Genomic DNA, 16,394 nt, shown 5'->3' with positions numbered 1-16,394 from the left:
AAACATTTAAAGAAATTTAAAAAAACTCACGAGAGCTACTTAAAATGTCTTGCACCTTACAGACAGAGCAAGGAGGTTCGCAGAGGTGAATTAACTTGCCCTAAGTCACGTGCCAGTGACAGTCTCCAACTTTGTAGTCAAAATCCTTTCCTCTGGGGAAAAGCACTGCTTATGATGGTTTGGTAGGTGTGCTAAGAAGATTTTCTTCCTCAACAGAAAGCACTGTATTCTATCTTGAAAGGTAGGATTTTATCTTAACTAGATGCTACTATGAAGATGATGCCAGTGATTTGCAAAAAAAAAAATTCTATTCTTAGGATTTATTAGGACGAGAGAAGTCTGAGAAATCTATGTGGAAGGCACTATTTTAGATTATGTGGGGGATACAAAAAGTAGGTTTCACATCTGCTCTAAAGTACTAGCAGACCATTATGTAAAACTCGCCTACACAAAGAGATAATAAAAGCTTGCGAAAATTCCGAAGTGGTACAGTTAGCTGGTGAGTGCCACAGGAGTTCAGGAGAACCACTTCTGGCAGTTTTCCGGGGGGAGAAGGGGCTGGGAAAGATGCTACAGGAGAGGCTGTAAGATGTTATTTGAGTGGTACCTGGAAGGCCATGTTATGTTCTTCCCAGGTCCAGGTAAGGGAAAAGTGCAAGGCTTTCCCAAAAGAGCATGAAGGAGTGAGCACCCAGACTGTGGTCACGGGCTGTGGGTAAACAGGGATGAGCAGAGGATTTTACTGAGTAGGTGACAGATACTGAAAGTTAAATTGTAAGCTGGCATTTCAGAGGCTTCGAAAGGTGACTGGACACATAATGCAAAAAGCACAATCCAGTATCAAGAACTTGGCGCTAAGGCAGGGACAGTGGGAAAGGAAAAGGGTATGTTGCACAAGTCAGAGGTGCCTACAATTTTAAAGTTAGGAGGGGTAACAGTTAATGCATATAAAGAAATGAGGAAGAATGAGCTCTGAAAGAGAATTCAGACTTTCATTTTAGATCTGAGTCTGAGGTGGGGCAAGAAATGAAAAAACTGAGCTAGGACTTGGAACTGCTGGACAAGGACTTGGAAGAGGCCAGAGGGCAGATTTAGCCTGGGGAGTCACATACACAGGGATCAGAGTGGAAGCTATGGGTGAATGAGATGCTTGGGAGAAAAAATCTGGACAAAAAGAACAAGGGCCCAAGGATCCAACTTTGGAGAAACGCCAAGGGAAGAAGACTTTTGCAAAAGGAAAAGTCAGCAGAAAAGAAACGTAACAAGATGCCAGCAGACGAAAAGGTGTTCATTGAGCAAAGAGGTTAAGAAGGGTAAGAAAAGACTCATGGATTTGGTACTGACGTGTTTTATGAGGACCTCGAGTGTGCTGGTTCAGTGGGCTGAGGACAGGAGATCAATTACAGAGGCTGAAGAGTGAAGAGAGCAGAAGAAATAGTCGGCACAGACCACGTATGATGACAATCTGCAGAAAACAACCCACGAAGGGCTGCAGGAGGCATCGGTGCTGCTCTTCTCTCTGCAAACACCAATGTAATTTGTGTTCAAGATGATGGTAATTCATCTTTTGGCTCTGAGCCTTTTTAAAAAACTAATGGTGACTGCGAATATTTCGCCGTCTACCCTTCGTTACCTGACCCCCTGATCACGCGTGTGGGTGACGTAGCTGGCCTCGGGAGCGGCTGTGCAGACAGCACCATGCAGCATGAGAGTGGAACACCGAGCGATCGTGGGCAACACGCACCTGCTCGAGCTCTCAGAGCTAGAGAGGGGCCGGGCTAGAACCCAGCAGTCTGGTTTCGTTGGCTACGTTGGCCCAAAAATGATGCAAGCGAGGCCAAAACCTGATGGTCACTGAGCCTCATAAGGGGATGCGGGGCTTGCACACAGCTGACAGTTAGGAAAGAAGCTGCAAGGGTGATCTCATGGTCTCTTCCCTGACATCTCTCTCCACTGTTTTTCTGTCTAGTTCTGACAGAGGTAAGGCCAGCACACAGCTGACAGTTAGGAAAGAAGCTGCAAGGGTGATCTCATGGTCTCTTCCCTGACATCTCTCTCCACTGTTTTTCTGTCTAGTTCTGACAGAGGTAAGGCCAAGATAATGAGAAGAGATTCCTCTCATTTCTCTCCTGCAGCTGAGGACCCAAGATATAAAGGGAGAAGTCTCATAAATGTAAAAATAGAAAGCCTACAGGAGCCAAATGGGAGTTAACGGTGACAGTCACAGCACAAAAATCCCAGCTCACCAACTCTAAAATCTTTGTTTCATTTCGAATGTTCAGGGTTGTGATCTAAATATAACTTAGACAACTGTAGATAGCATCTAAAAAAGCAACAATGAACACGAGATGTTCGACTCGCGCCAAGTGATGAGGCAGAGAGACTCTGGACTCCAACAATGCTCCCCGAAATCAGAGGGCTGAAAAGGTCCTTTGAGATCATTGACTCACCCTCCTCAGTTTTCTTAGGAGGAAACTGCAGAACGGCAGTGAAAAAAGAGAAGGGAAACTTGTGTCCTTACTCCGTGCCAGGAGTTTCCTGCACAATCTTACCTCGCCAGCTTTATGAAGTATGTGTTATGAGCACCATTTTACAGATGGAGGAAGCCGGGACTCTGACAGTTTTGAAACTTGCCCAAAGTTGCAGAGTTAATCAATGGCTGGACAGGCTTGAAACTGGTCTCGCAGCTCCTGTCACCCACTTTCCAGGTGAGACTGGAAATGTCCTGCCACGAGCACACGTGTGGTACACGCTGCATGTGAGGCCGGAACTGGTCGTCCTCTGGGAGCTGGGCAACTAGTCCCAGGCGATGTTTGTGATATAAATGTCAACATTTTACAGAGAAGGAAATCATAAAACAATTGAGACATTATTTGCCTTAGAGCCTTTTTATAACAAGGCAGGCAAGTAAAAAGACAGCAAAATAGTTCCAGTTGCTTAAGTTTTAGAAGAGATCCTATTTCAACTGTTTCATAATGTTATTAGGATCTTATTAAAGTATGATTTAAAAAAATTTTTTTTAAATGTTTATTTTTGAGACAGAGAGAGACAGAGCATGCATGGGGGAGGGTCAGAGAAAGGGAGACACAGAATCCGAAGCAGGCTCCAGGCTCCGAGCTTTCAGCACAGAGCCCGATGTGGGGCTCGAACTCATGGACTGTGAGATCATGACCTGAGCTGAAGTCGGATGCTTAACCGACTGAGCCACCCAGGCGCCCAAAGTATGATTTATAAATACTACATATCACATAACTGAAGCACAGATTGGTTAAGTGTCTTTTCTTTGTGTGGAAAATCTAGAATTTATAAACTTAAAAACTGAGTTTTCTAGAAATAATAATGCAGCTTTGTAACAGATATCAGTTTTTAATGAGAATACAGGTTTCTACAGACCAGTTATAATTATAAGCTCTGTTCTCCTGCCTGTAGGCAGCCTTCAATGCTTTCTTTCCTAAAATATGAAGAAGGTAAAGAGAAAGATAACATTGCTTCCCTTGTATAGAAAAAGGCTACTTACTTTTTTTCCTCCTTTTCATGTGAAATCAGAATTCTGGAATTTAGATTAATTACAGCTGAAGAATAATCATTACTTTTTTTGGGTCTAGATATTATTTGTTTTCACTTACTTTTGTCTGGAATAATAACCAGCAATTGGAAATTAGGCCAGGAAAGCCATATTATGGGAAAGAGAAAACAATAGTTAAGCTCTCTGCTGCCCTCTGCATGGGATATCATGAAATGCAATTGCCAACCCACTTTTTTTTTCAGCTTTTTAATTATGTTTGTAAACACCTTCTATAGATGACTACATAAACAATCTTATCTGTAAATAAATACAGTAACAGTACAATTTGTTTCTTCAGCCCGTAGCTCTCATGTTTTATGTTACTAAATTAAATGCGTTTAAAAGTCATTTAAGTGTATGAAAAGTTTCCACAGTTCACAAGAAATATTTTAAGGGCTTTTTCTAAATATAAGAAAACTATGTTTCACTTTAGGGGCACCTTGGTGGCTCAGTCAGTTAAGCATCCAACTTTGGCTCAGGTACTGATTTCGCGGTCTGTGGGTTCGAGCCCCGCATCGGGCTCTGTGCTGACAGCTCAGAGCCTGGAGCCCGCTTCAGATTCGGTGTCTCCCTCGCTCTCTGCCCCTCCCCCACTCCTGCTCACTCATGCGCACACTCGCTTTCTCTCAAAAATAAACATTAAAAAAATGAAACAGAAAAAACTATGTTCCACTCTAAAACTCTAGAATTCAACATTACAAATAGCTACTTACTAGTATCTCACTAAAAATAGCTCAGTTAAAAATAGAACCTTAAATCTTACTAAAAAAGGAAGCATTGATTCAAATATGAAATGGAACTTCTAAAAAACAAGAGTTCCAAAATATTTAGTAACCAGCCAAAAATAACAAAAAAGGCAGTTCCATTTGGACTAGATGAGCATGAAAGAAATTAGCAATATATTTATATGTAGATTTGAGTTTTTTTTTTTTTTTAATTTTTTTTTTTCAACGTTTATTTATTTTTGGGACAGAGAGAGACAGAGCATGAATGGGGGAGGGGCAGAGAGAGAGGGAGACACAGAATCGGAAACAGGCTCCAGGCTCTGAGCCATCAGCCCAGAGCCCGACGCGGGGCTCGAACTCACGGACTGCGAGATCGTGACCTGGCTGAAGTCGGACGCTTAACCGACTGCGCCACCCAGGCGCCCCATAGATTTGAGTTTTAAAAAATCATTTGGATTAAAAATTTAACTGTATCCAAGCTTTACTAAGAACTTGGTTCAGAAAAAGACCAATTCAGCTCTTTATCCTATTAGAAAGACTATGAACAGAATCTCAGGCTAAGGAGTTTGCTATTACGAAAACCATGGTTCTTTTTTGCAGTAACAATACAAACAGCAAATAAAATGAGGTATTGGTGCTGTTACTGGTGACTCTGATCTCAAGTACACAGGATAACAAACAACTTCCAGTATAATGTAAGATCACTTATGCTTGTGTAACAGGATGTTGAGTGGGATTTTTCTCATTGCCCCCTGAAACTCAGCAAAGCCAAAACCTAAAGACAAATGGTACCATGTCCTGTGCCCAGGCCCCTGTCCCCTCGGCCCACTTTTACTTCGTTATTACAGCAACCAGCTGCGCCAGGCAGCTCCTCCTTCCCACTGTGGGCTTCCTGGATGCTGGGGTGTGTGGCATTTACGTGTGAGAAATTAACACCCCACTTAATCCAGTGACTAATGGAGCACAGGAGCTGGTGAGTAAAAGCTCCCCCTTCAGTCCCTTGACAAGACAATTTTGCAGTGTATCGTACATGGCTCTTCAGAAGGTTCTAGCACAGTCAAGCCTCAGTTGCCCACAGTGGTGACCAGCTTAATTATAGACACTTGGCATTAACTGCCTCCTTCTGTTCCCTGGGACCACACCTCAAAATAGACGGTCAATGAGCTCACGTCTCAGGCCGATTTCTGGAGGTAACCCCGGCTAGGACACAATACTGAGACTGGCCCTAGAGATTAGACACACAGAATGAGATTCTGCAACGGGGTCCCTCATTAGTAAAATGGCGAGAAGGACTACAGCCTTTGATTGGTAGAGATGGGGTGGTGAAGCAGTGGTGGAACACGAACTATTACATCGGGGGCAACGGTAAAGATTGTAGAGTCTGCTGGCTTCTGTTACTTGCTTTCAGAGCTTTGACAAAGCAGCTGGTGACCTCCAAAATCTTCTCAGAACCATTATGGTGGGAAGGGCCAAGTGGGAGCCCCTGACAATTCTATCCCCTACCCCTGGGACAAGATAATAAATAGAAACAATGCTGCACACCAAGGGAAAATGCAGAGGTAGTCATCAAAATTACAGCAGGCAGGAGGGATAGTTTCCACTACATTTGCATTCAACGAATCGAATCTATGGGCCTTCTTCAGTGAGATGGATCGAGACAGCCAACAGTGGACTACCGTAAACTTAACTCGAGTGGTAGCTTTAACCTTAGCTGTCGTGCAAGATGTAGGTCCTTGACTGGAACAGATCAACACATCCTCTAGCATTTGGCATATGGCTATTGATCTGGTCTGAGGGTTCTTCTCTCCCCCCTCCCCCGCAATGTGTTCTTTTCAATTCCCATTAGTAAGGAGGATAAAATGTAACTGGGTTTTATGGTGGGAAGGACAGCAGCTTGTATTTCATGTCCTGAGGCTGTTAACTTTCCTGTTCTGTCCCAGAGTCCAAAAGGACTTGCTATCCACAGAACATCATGTTAGTGTAGTAAACTGATGACATCATACAAATAAGATTTGGTGAACAGAAAATGGCAAGTATTCTGGACACCCTGGGAAGTCAAATGTATGCCATGAAAATTCTGGGTCAGCCACATTCGAAAAGTTGTAATAGGTCCGATGGACTGAGGCTCTCTGGGATGTCCCCTCTACGGTAAAGAACAAGTTGCTGTACCTTGCATTCCCTGGCACTAAGAAGGGGCAAAGCAACAGGTAGGATTCTATCTGTTGGAGGAAACATCTGCTGCATCTGGAAATTCTGCTCTGACCTGTTAATGGAATAATCTCAATGCTCAGTTTTGAGTGGAATCCAGGGCAAAAGAAGCCTCGGTTGCGGGGTCCAGGCTGTGGTGCGAGCTGCCCTGCTGCACAGGCCATGTGACCCAGCACGTCTGATGGAACCGGGGGTCTCCATGGGAGACAAAGGCAGGAAAAGAACTGCAACACAGAGCCCTAGGGCACTGAAGCGAGGCTATGCCCTCCATGGCAGGGAACCACGTGTGCTCCTGGTGTGCTAGCAGCCCTAGTAAAGACGGAGGACCTGCCCACGGGACATCAAGAGACTGATGCAATCAGACATGTCCAAAATGAAAAGGGTCAAGTCTACCAAGTCACAAGGTTGGGCAGGTACGGTGGCAACCTATCATGTGATGGAACGGTCTGTTTGGAACCAGGCCTGAACAAGACCAGAGGGCGTAGGTAAATTACATAGATGTCCCTGACGGTCCTGGTACATCACACCAATATTACCCCTTCGATTCCTCATTTGGTGGTGGTGGGGGGAGGGTGGGTAGCTGAGGGTGGTGCTTGATTAAGGACAATCCTGAGGCAGAGCAGTAAAGGGAAACAATCCCAGCAGGCAGAGCTGTAGGCAGTTTACTTGGCCGTCTACTTAAACGGAGGGAGAAAGGGCATGAAGTACAGACAGACACAGGCTCCTGAGAAGTAGTGAGTGGCCTGGCTAATTGCTTAGGGGCTCGGTAGGGCAAGATTAAAAATGCTGAGAGAAGAAGTTTTGGAAAAGAGGCATATAAATGGGCCTAGGAAGTGTGCACAATGTGGGGGGAATCTCTGTCTTATGTTAATGCTTATGTTAGTGCCTCAGAGGCACTAGATAAACACAATGATTTATCCTGTGCATATCAACAAGTGTCTCTCCTGGGCCATCGTGGTGCTTCCGGAAGAGGCCCATGGAAAGAGGGGCGACAGCGCGGGTCTGAAGGATATGTACGGGTCCACAGCAGGGACTCCCTTTCACCGAGGCGCGGGAACCACTGGCACTGCTGAGTGTCCACCCTGCCAGCAGTTGAAAAGGGACGATGAAATCGGGACCGTTCCCTGAGCAGACGTGGCAGCTAGTCGACTACGTCGGACCCTGCTACTACGGTGGGCAAGATTCGGCCCAGCTGGAACTGCCATCTCCACTGGACGCTGGATTTCCTCCTCTATCCTCAGGACCTCTGCCAGCACCGTCCTTTCAGGGCTTGTACAGTGCCTGCTTTACTTCCACGAGACCCTACCCAACACTGCTACCTCAGACTTACGGGCCCGTTTCATAGCAAAGGAGTTACAACAACAGAAAGGTAATCAATCACCCGATCCACCGGTTCTTCCATATACCCCGCTGTCCAGAAGCAGACAGCTTAACAGAACGATGGAATTGTCTATTGAAGTGTTAGCTATTCTAGCAGCTCAGGGTTAAAATTCTGCAGTGTTGGAGCACTGGCCTTCAGAGTGTGATACACGTGAAACGGCCTATATATGGTGCTATGTCCTCCACAGCCGTCACACTTGGTCCTAGGAATCAGGGGGTGGAAGCAGAATTGGTCCCTCTCACCGCCACTCCCAGATGTGGTGTTTCCCAGTCACAGCCTGGCTCTCGAGCCACCAAGGCTCAACAGAGATAAACAAACTAGGGGCTCAGACCCTCGAGGATGAAGTGGGGCAAGCAACTTGGACCCACCGACGTGCTGGCCAAGGCTGAGGGAGACCTGTTATGGCAGCAGGGGAGTAAGGTGTTCCTGAATCACGCCTTTATGCAGCAGCAGAGACTGTAACTTGCTCCCGTGTACGAAAACTTCTGCAGAGATGGTGGCACGTCACAACCCAGAAGTCTCTGTGACAGACTGGACTTAAAGGGGTGCGCGAGCACATCTGAACAGTACAAGGAGCTCACAGTATCCTCCTCCTCACACCCCCTAACCCTACCCCTTAATCAGCTGCATATGTATCAATCGCATGTTCTGTTCTAGGGCTTCTCGAGTGCATCACGAACGTGCAACCTGCAAATACGAGGGTGTATATACCCTATGGGGCAACGTGGACCCATGTGCCGAGTCAACAACTCACCCTGGTATTAGCGTTTCCTCCTTTTCCCAGTCCCTTATTTCCCCCCAAAATATCAGCACACAAGCTTTGCCTCAGGTTCTACTTTCTGGGAGAAACCAAGATTAAGACCCCCATATTTTTAATCTGAGGAGGCATCAGCAAGCGGCACCAGCCATCAGCGGAGGGCGAGAGAAATCTATCACGGGCAGTGGAGGAGTAAGACAATGTGTTTTCATCATGACTTCCTTGCAGGACTTACTTATTAGAGGCCGATCAGGGATGCACCATCCACAACCCCTACAGCCACCCCCACTTTATCAGAAAAGAACTGAGAAATAAAGCTGTTGGTGTTGGGGGCCTGTCGTTCTATGAAATGAGACTACTCTTTCCACTCTGCAAGCCTTCCTTCCGTTAGGAACTCTCAGAAGGAGAGTGGGCCAAGATGGCACTCACCCTACATGAATTTCTGGTTCCTCTAGTACAAAGCCCAGAGGTGAGATTGAAGATATGGTCTTGCTGGGATGACTGCATGTGGGTGGGCAAAAACCAGCATGTATTGGAAGGGTGCACGGTATGCTACTTGCTAGAGGTTGTCCAAAAGATGTGGCTACTCTTGCAAGACACTATCAATATTTAGGGAGGGTTCACAGGAATGGTTATCAACATTTGATGGAGCCATTGCTCACGTAATCTCATCCAGTAAGGCAAAGAGACTTTATTTCTGCTCCCCTCTCCTTGCCTAACATCTTGGAGGAGGCTGGGTTTCAAAAAAGTGGAGACATATGCGATGAGCAGTCTCTCTGTCTCCTCTACACATTTCTAGGGTCACTGACAGATACAATCTATGCCTCCACTGGAATGTAAGCTTCATGAGGGCAAAGACTGTTTGGTTCTCTGTGTCTAACACTTAGTAGGAGCTCAATAATAAAGGAAGGAAGGAAGGAAGGAAGGAAGGAAGGAAGGAAGGAAGGAAGGAAGGAAAGGGATGGGAGGGGAAGGGAGGGGAGGGGAGGGATGAGAGGGGAGGGGAGGGAAAAGGAGGAGGGGAGGGAGGCAGGCAGCCAGCCAAATGTGCTGAAGAGTGGAGAAGAGCTATGAATCAAATTTGAGATTAAAGTTTTATCGTTAAATACAGAAAACAGAGGTTTAGAATGGTTACATAATTTACACAAAATCACATAAGTAGTAACAACTGGTTAAGTTCACAAGTTTGCAACTTCTAAACAATCTTTATTGGCCTTAGAATAACTTCATTTGATTTATGGCTTATTTTATATTAGTTAACAGAGGAAACAGAAGGACAGGTTAAAAGCAATATAAATAATACCTCTAGAAAGGTAACAGAGGGCAATACATCAAGGAAAATAAATACTACTATGGGAAAACAAAACAAAAAAATTAAAGATCTTGGAAATATTTTTAAAAATTGTCAAAATTTTATCTATTGCCAAAATAGAAATGTCAATAGTTTGGCTAACTAGTAGAATAGACACTAGTGAGGCATTAGCAAGCTAGAAAATGAAGCTGAGGAATTCTCCCAGAGAAGAGCATACAAGATTAAAGAGATGGAAACAACAAAAAAGAGTTAATAAACATAATTCCAGATTTTCTAAAATCTTCCTGAGTTCTAGAAGCAAAGACTAGACAGTGAGAGGATGAAAATAATCTAAAAACAAGAAAATTTCACAAGGCATTTCTGAAATAAATATAATTCTTTACAATTAGAGGGTCTGAAAAATGCCAAATAGGATGAAAATAAAACTTAACTAAAACTCTCAAACTGTAAAAATATTAAATAAATGATCCCACCAAGAGAAAAAAACAAGAGACTAAAAAACAAAACTGCAACATACATAATAAACCAGAGGTAAATATCCATATGACATAAAGAACTCAAATTACTTTTTTCCCTTTTTTCTCACATTAAAAAAAAAAACCGTGATGAAATGTACATAAAATTTACCACTTTAACCACTTTTAAGGGCACAATACAGTAGGGAGAGTTCAGAGGCATTAAGCACATTCACATTGTTGTGCAACCATCACCACCATCATCTCCTTCTGTCAACTTCCCAAATGGAAACTGTATACGTTAAACTTTAACTACCATTTCCCCTTTCCCCAGCCCCAGATAACAACTTATATTTTTTACCTCTATGAATTTGACTATTCTAGGTACTTCATATAAGCAATATCATACATTTGTCCTTTTGTGTCTGGTTTATTTCGTTTAGCATGTTTTCAGGGTTCATCCATATTATAGCATGTATCAGAATTCCTCTTTAAAGCTCAATATTCCACTGTATGTATATACCACATCTCATTTATCCAGAGGAAATTTCTTTTTATTCCTAGTTTGTTGGGTGTTTTATTTTTTTTAAATCATGAAAGGGTGTTGGATTTTGTCTAATGCTTTTTCTGCATCCATTGAAATGATCACCAGGCTTTCTCCTCCTTAATTCCGTTACAGTGGGATTATTACATTGATTGGTTTTCATTTGTTGAACCATCCTTGTGTGGCAGGAATAAATCTCACTTGGTCTTAGTGTATAATTCTATTAATATGCTGAGTCCACTTTGCTAGTATTTTCTTGAAGATTTCCACATCGACACTCATAAGGGGTATTGGTCTATAGTTTTCTTTTCTTGTAGTATCTTTGGCTTTGGTATCAAGGTATTGCTGGCCTCAAAGAGTGAGTTAATAATTGTTCCCTCCTCTTCAATATTTTGGAAGAATTTGAGAAGGATTGGTGTGAATTCTACTTTAAATGTTTGGTAGAATTCACTAGTGAATCCATCTGGTCAACGGCTTTTCTTTGTTGGGAGGTATTTTGGTTACTTATTCAGGCTCTTTAATATACAGATCTATTCAGATTATCTCTATGATTCAGTCTTGGTAGGTTATGTGTTTCTAGGAATTTGTCCTCTTCACTTAGGTTATGCAATCTGGTAGTGTAAAATTGTTCACAGTTCTCTCTTATAATCCTTTTTATTTCTGTAAATTGGTAGTAATGTCTCCACTTTCATTTCTGATTTTAGGTATCTGAGTCTTCTCTCTTTATTAAGTCACCTAAAGATTTGTCAATTTGTCGATCTTTTCAAAGAACCATATTTTAATTTCATAGATTTTTCTCTATTGTTCTATTCCCTAATTTATGTAATGCCCCCTCTAATCTTTATTATTTCCTTGCTTCTGCTAGCTTTGAACTTCGCTTGTTCGTCTTTTGCTAGTTTCTTAAAGTGTGAAGCTAGATTGCTGATTTGAGATCTTTCCCTTTTTAATGTAAGAGTTTATAGCTATACATTTCCCTCTTAGCACTGCTTTTGCTGTATCCCACTAGTTTGTTATGTTGTGTTTTCGTTTTCATTTGTCTCAAAGTATTTTCTAATTTTCTTTGTGATTTCTTCTTTGATCCATTGGTTGTTCAATAGTGTGTTGTTTAATTTCTACATACTTGTGAATTTCCCAGTTTACTTTCTGTTATTTCTAGTTTCATTCCATTGTAATTGCAAAAATATTTTGTATAATTTCAGTCTTTTCAAATTTATTAAGGCTTATTTTGTGGCCTAACATACAGTTTATCTAAAGAATGTTCTGTGGGTACTTGAGAAAAATGTAGACTCTGCTCTTAATGGATAGAGAGTTCTTCTGTATATGTCTTTTAGGTCCAACTGGTTTATGTTCAAGTGCTGTATTTCCTTATTAATTTTCTGTCTGGTTGTCTATCACAATTGGCAAAAATTTAAAAGATTAAGAAAGCCCAGGATTGAGAAGAGTGTAGAGATATGTTTATTATCATACACTGATAGAGAAGTTTAAATTTGTCAAATTATTGGAAGGCAAGTGAACAATATTATCAAAACTGAAACTTGCAACCCAGCATTTCCACTTCTTGACATCTGTATTAGAGACATAGCAACAGTTCCTCCTTTGTGCACAAGGAGAAGATACACTGCAGCATTATTTTTAATATAGAAGAACTGGAAAATATACTAAAGTACCACTGCTAAAGGATTGGTTAAGTAGATTATCATACTCTAGACTATGGAATACAATATGGCAACCAAAAAAGAATAAGGCAGCCTTATATAGTAACGACAAGAGACAAAGAGAAAAAGCAAGCTGTAGCACATGTACATGACAATCTATAGGTCACCATTATACACATTGTGTGAAAGTACGTAAATAAACAGAAAAGAACCCGGGACACATCAAATAGTAACTGGTTACTTCAGAGGATGAAGGTGATACAAGGAAACTTAAAAAAAAATTTTTTTTTTTTTACATTTTGAACAAGGACAGTGCATTCTTGTATTACTTTTGTAATTAAAAAAGGACACAAGCATTTAAATGCACATATCAGTCCAGGAATGATTTACAGTGGTCTAGGAACAATTAAGCTTAAGGATAAACAGCTCTGGATACTTCAATGGCTTCTCAGAGCATTATCAGGAATAATTGTTTTACATTTTACTTTTGTGTTTTTGGCTAAGAACCATTTTCCTATATCTATCTTCTGTTCCTCTTCACTTTCATCACCTATACTAGCAGCTGGCTTTATTTTTTGGACCTCTGTCGAAAGAGAAATCATGTTTCATTGTGTTATCTTACAGGGCGGCCAGTAGAGATCGTAAGTTACATCAAAATGCAAGATGGAGGGCAGTAAGCTATTCATAAATGAAGCCACTAGGCTTTAGCCTGCCAGCTAGCCTCAAACTACTCAAATCTGTGCCTCAGAATAACTGCCAATTACCAGTCATGGTTCTAAGAGGTGGGTTTCTCAAAAGTAAGACTATATTAAACCAGGAATTGACAAAAGACAATTATAATTCTAAACAAACGCAAATGCTTTTAAAATAATTTATTAGGAATAATATACATAACTCATTATTATGTTTAACCTAAAATTTACAGAGTATACCAATACTCAAAGTATAACCCTTTGGTATACTATTTAACTTATAAGAAATGAGATCCCTAAATCTGGCCATTCTGAAAAAGAACAAACCATTTATGTATTTTAGAACATTCTTTTGAAGTATTCCGGTTTGTTTTTTGATCACTGACGATCAGAGTTAAAGAACTTTAGTCATAAAATATGACACAGTATTACTCATCCCAGTATTACTTTACATTAATAAAGTAAAAGGTCACTTTGGACTCTTCCTATCAAAAGAAAAGGGCAAGGTTATGGTTGCTAACAAACAGCTGAGAAACACCTTTGGAAAACAAATACTGTGTTCCTTTTTAAAAATAATTTTCTACATAACATAGTAGTAAGGCAAACTGATAAAAGATAGTTCTAAAATTTTACTTAGAGACAAATTTGATAAGCAACCACAATTTCAACAAACAGCCAATGATCTACTACATGACAATCTGTTAACATCGGTATTAAATTGTTAGTGTGAGAGATCCAAAATCAAAATACATAACACGATGCTCACGTTACATGCTTATCTAAGTCCAAAGTCTTATTTCACTTATTTGACCTATACTACTTTATCTGTTCGTTCACTAAATATTTACCAAGCATCTATTATGTGTCAGGCCATGTGGCTAAGGTGACTGGAGTACAGAGGTAAAGAAAGTAATGGTTCCCAGCAACAGGCATCAAAAGATTATACAAACTGATTATATATTTAGCTTATTACATAATAAAACTGCTGTATTTAGAGGAAAGGCCAGGCAGAAAACAGGGCTGGGGGAGCTGGTAGAGTATCTGTTTCATGGTGTGTTTCTGGGGAGAGAGACAACTTTAAGAATGTCACATTCTAGGGGCGGCTGGGTGGGTGGCTCCGTCGGTTAAGGGTCCGACTTTGGCTCAGGTCGTGATCTCACGGTTCTTGGGTTCAAGCCCGCGACGAGCTCTGTGCTGACAACTCAGAGCCTGGAACCTGCTTCTGATTCTGTGTCTCCCTCTCTGCCCCTCCACCGCTTACGCTCTGTCTCTCTCTCTCTCTCAATAAATAAACATTAAAAAAAAGTCACATTTTCAGTTTTCAGCCGTGGCCATACCGCAGAATCACCCAGACATCTTCAAAAACAAACACAAAACCTAGATGTTCTCAGGTCCCAACGTCACCCATCCTTACTCTCCTGCCCCCACACTCAGGGTGTCTGGGACAGGGCTTGGCAGCCCCCTCCTCCCCCAAAAGCTCCCAGGTGACTCTGGCCTGCACTGAGTCGTTATTTTCAAGGTGTAAATACAGCTTAATGCTTCTGTGATGATCAGAACTTTATTGCTGACCCTCTTTCCTTCTCAAGAAATCTCATTTACTCCTTCTCTATTCATTTCTCCCTACCTAGGGCGTTCATGGTTCAACCAGCCCAGGTTGGTGGGGGTGGGATACAGGGAGAGGGGTAAGACTCTGGGAAGGGCTCCTGGAGATAATGACCTCGTGGGGCTAGGCAGGCATTCTCCAGGCAAAGAAAAGGAATAAGGACGTACAAGGGAAAGGAAACAGGAAGTATGATAAGAGAAATTTTGGAGAGACAGAGTAGCGGAACCCATCATAGTGGGGATTACATGTTACACAAGACATTTGGGTTCTGTCTTTAAAGCAATGAGTGGCTACTGAAAGAATTTAAGCAAGGTACTGAAAAGACCAAAGAAAGATCAATAAGGCATCAGAAAGAGGCTACAGGCAGGGAGGCCAGTTAGAAGGCTATATTTTGGAAGCAATTGGATAAAAGGATCCGAAAAACAGGACTGTGTTCTGGCTTAAAGATTCAGATCAGGGGGTCATCCGTTACAGACGGTGAATCTGGCGAGTGAGTGAGCTCTCCAAAGAAAGATCATACGTAAGAAGAGACAAGCGATGAAGACAGAACCTGTCTGCTCTTCTCATCTCCACAGCCCCACTCTTGCTCCAGGCCTCCATGCCCGGTGCCAGGCCCTCATGGACTGGCACTTTCTACACAGATGGAGGGACCATGCTGTGGAAGATCAGTTCAAGACTCCACAATGTCATCCCCGTTGATTTTCAGATGAATGAACTCCAGCCGATCATCTTAAGCCTTCAAATTAAGGGACCAATGAACCCTCTATACTACTTCATGTCTTAGTTCTTCCTCATATATTTCTTAAAATTTTCTTTAATGTTTACTTTTTCGAGAGAGTGAGACAGAGCACAAGTGGGGGATGGGCAGAGAGAGGGGGAGACCCAGAATCCCAAGCAGGGTCCAGGCTCCCAGCTGTCAGCACAGAGCCCCACAGGGGGCTTGAACTCACTAACCCCGAGGTCATGACCTGAGCCCAAGTCGGCCACTCAACTGACTGAGCCACCAAGGCACCCCATTCCTCATATTTTTCTTTGGCTCTTTCAAAATAATTTGTTTATCGTTCCTTACACATAACTGATTTTAATTCTTGACATTTATAGACGCTTCTTCTCTCTCTGCGGTTGGTTTTCCCCAGTTCGTTTTGGCGTTCATAAAAATCCAGCTCTAAATTAAAACCTCCCCAAATCTTCTATTTCTCTCTCCCATTCCTCCTCCTAACACCATCATACTTCTGTAATCTATGCAGATAGGGTTTTGTCAGAGGCTCTTGTTTCCCGTCTGTATGTAGTCTTATCTGTAAGTTTAAGTATAGGAACTGAACATTGTGGGCGCTCCCTAAATGTTTGTGGAATTAAAAAAAAAAAAAAAAAAAGAATAAAAGAAAGAATTTAGACCAAACCCTAGTGAAGTTTTGAGGATACAAAGAGGTTGTTATTCAATAAATTATTTCAAATTCATTCTTTTCTTATCACAGTTATACATGATTCCTTAGGTTT

The 16,394-nt window shown here is 42.1% G+C and overlaps 1 protein-coding gene across 1 annotated transcript in view; it reads right to left on the bottom strand.

Annotated features, from left to right (window-relative positions):
- NET1 (neuroepithelial cell transforming 1) overlaps positions 1-16,394 on the bottom strand; it is a 52,543-nt gene that overhangs the window by 13,927 nt on the left and 22,222 nt on the right. The window lies entirely within an intron of this gene.

Source organism: Lynx rufus, unplaced genomic scaffold, assembly GCF_022079265.1.
Source record: "Lynx rufus isolate CCGP_SWC_20201006 ecotype Redwood Valley unplaced genomic scaffold, mLynRuf1.p SCAF_7, whole genome shotgun sequence".
In the NCBI taxonomy this organism is placed as follows: Eukaryota; Metazoa; Chordata; class Mammalia; order Carnivora; family Felidae; genus Lynx; species Lynx rufus.
The sequence above is the reverse complement of the archived record's forward strand: the minus strand, read 5'-3'. Positions and strand labels throughout refer to the sequence as shown.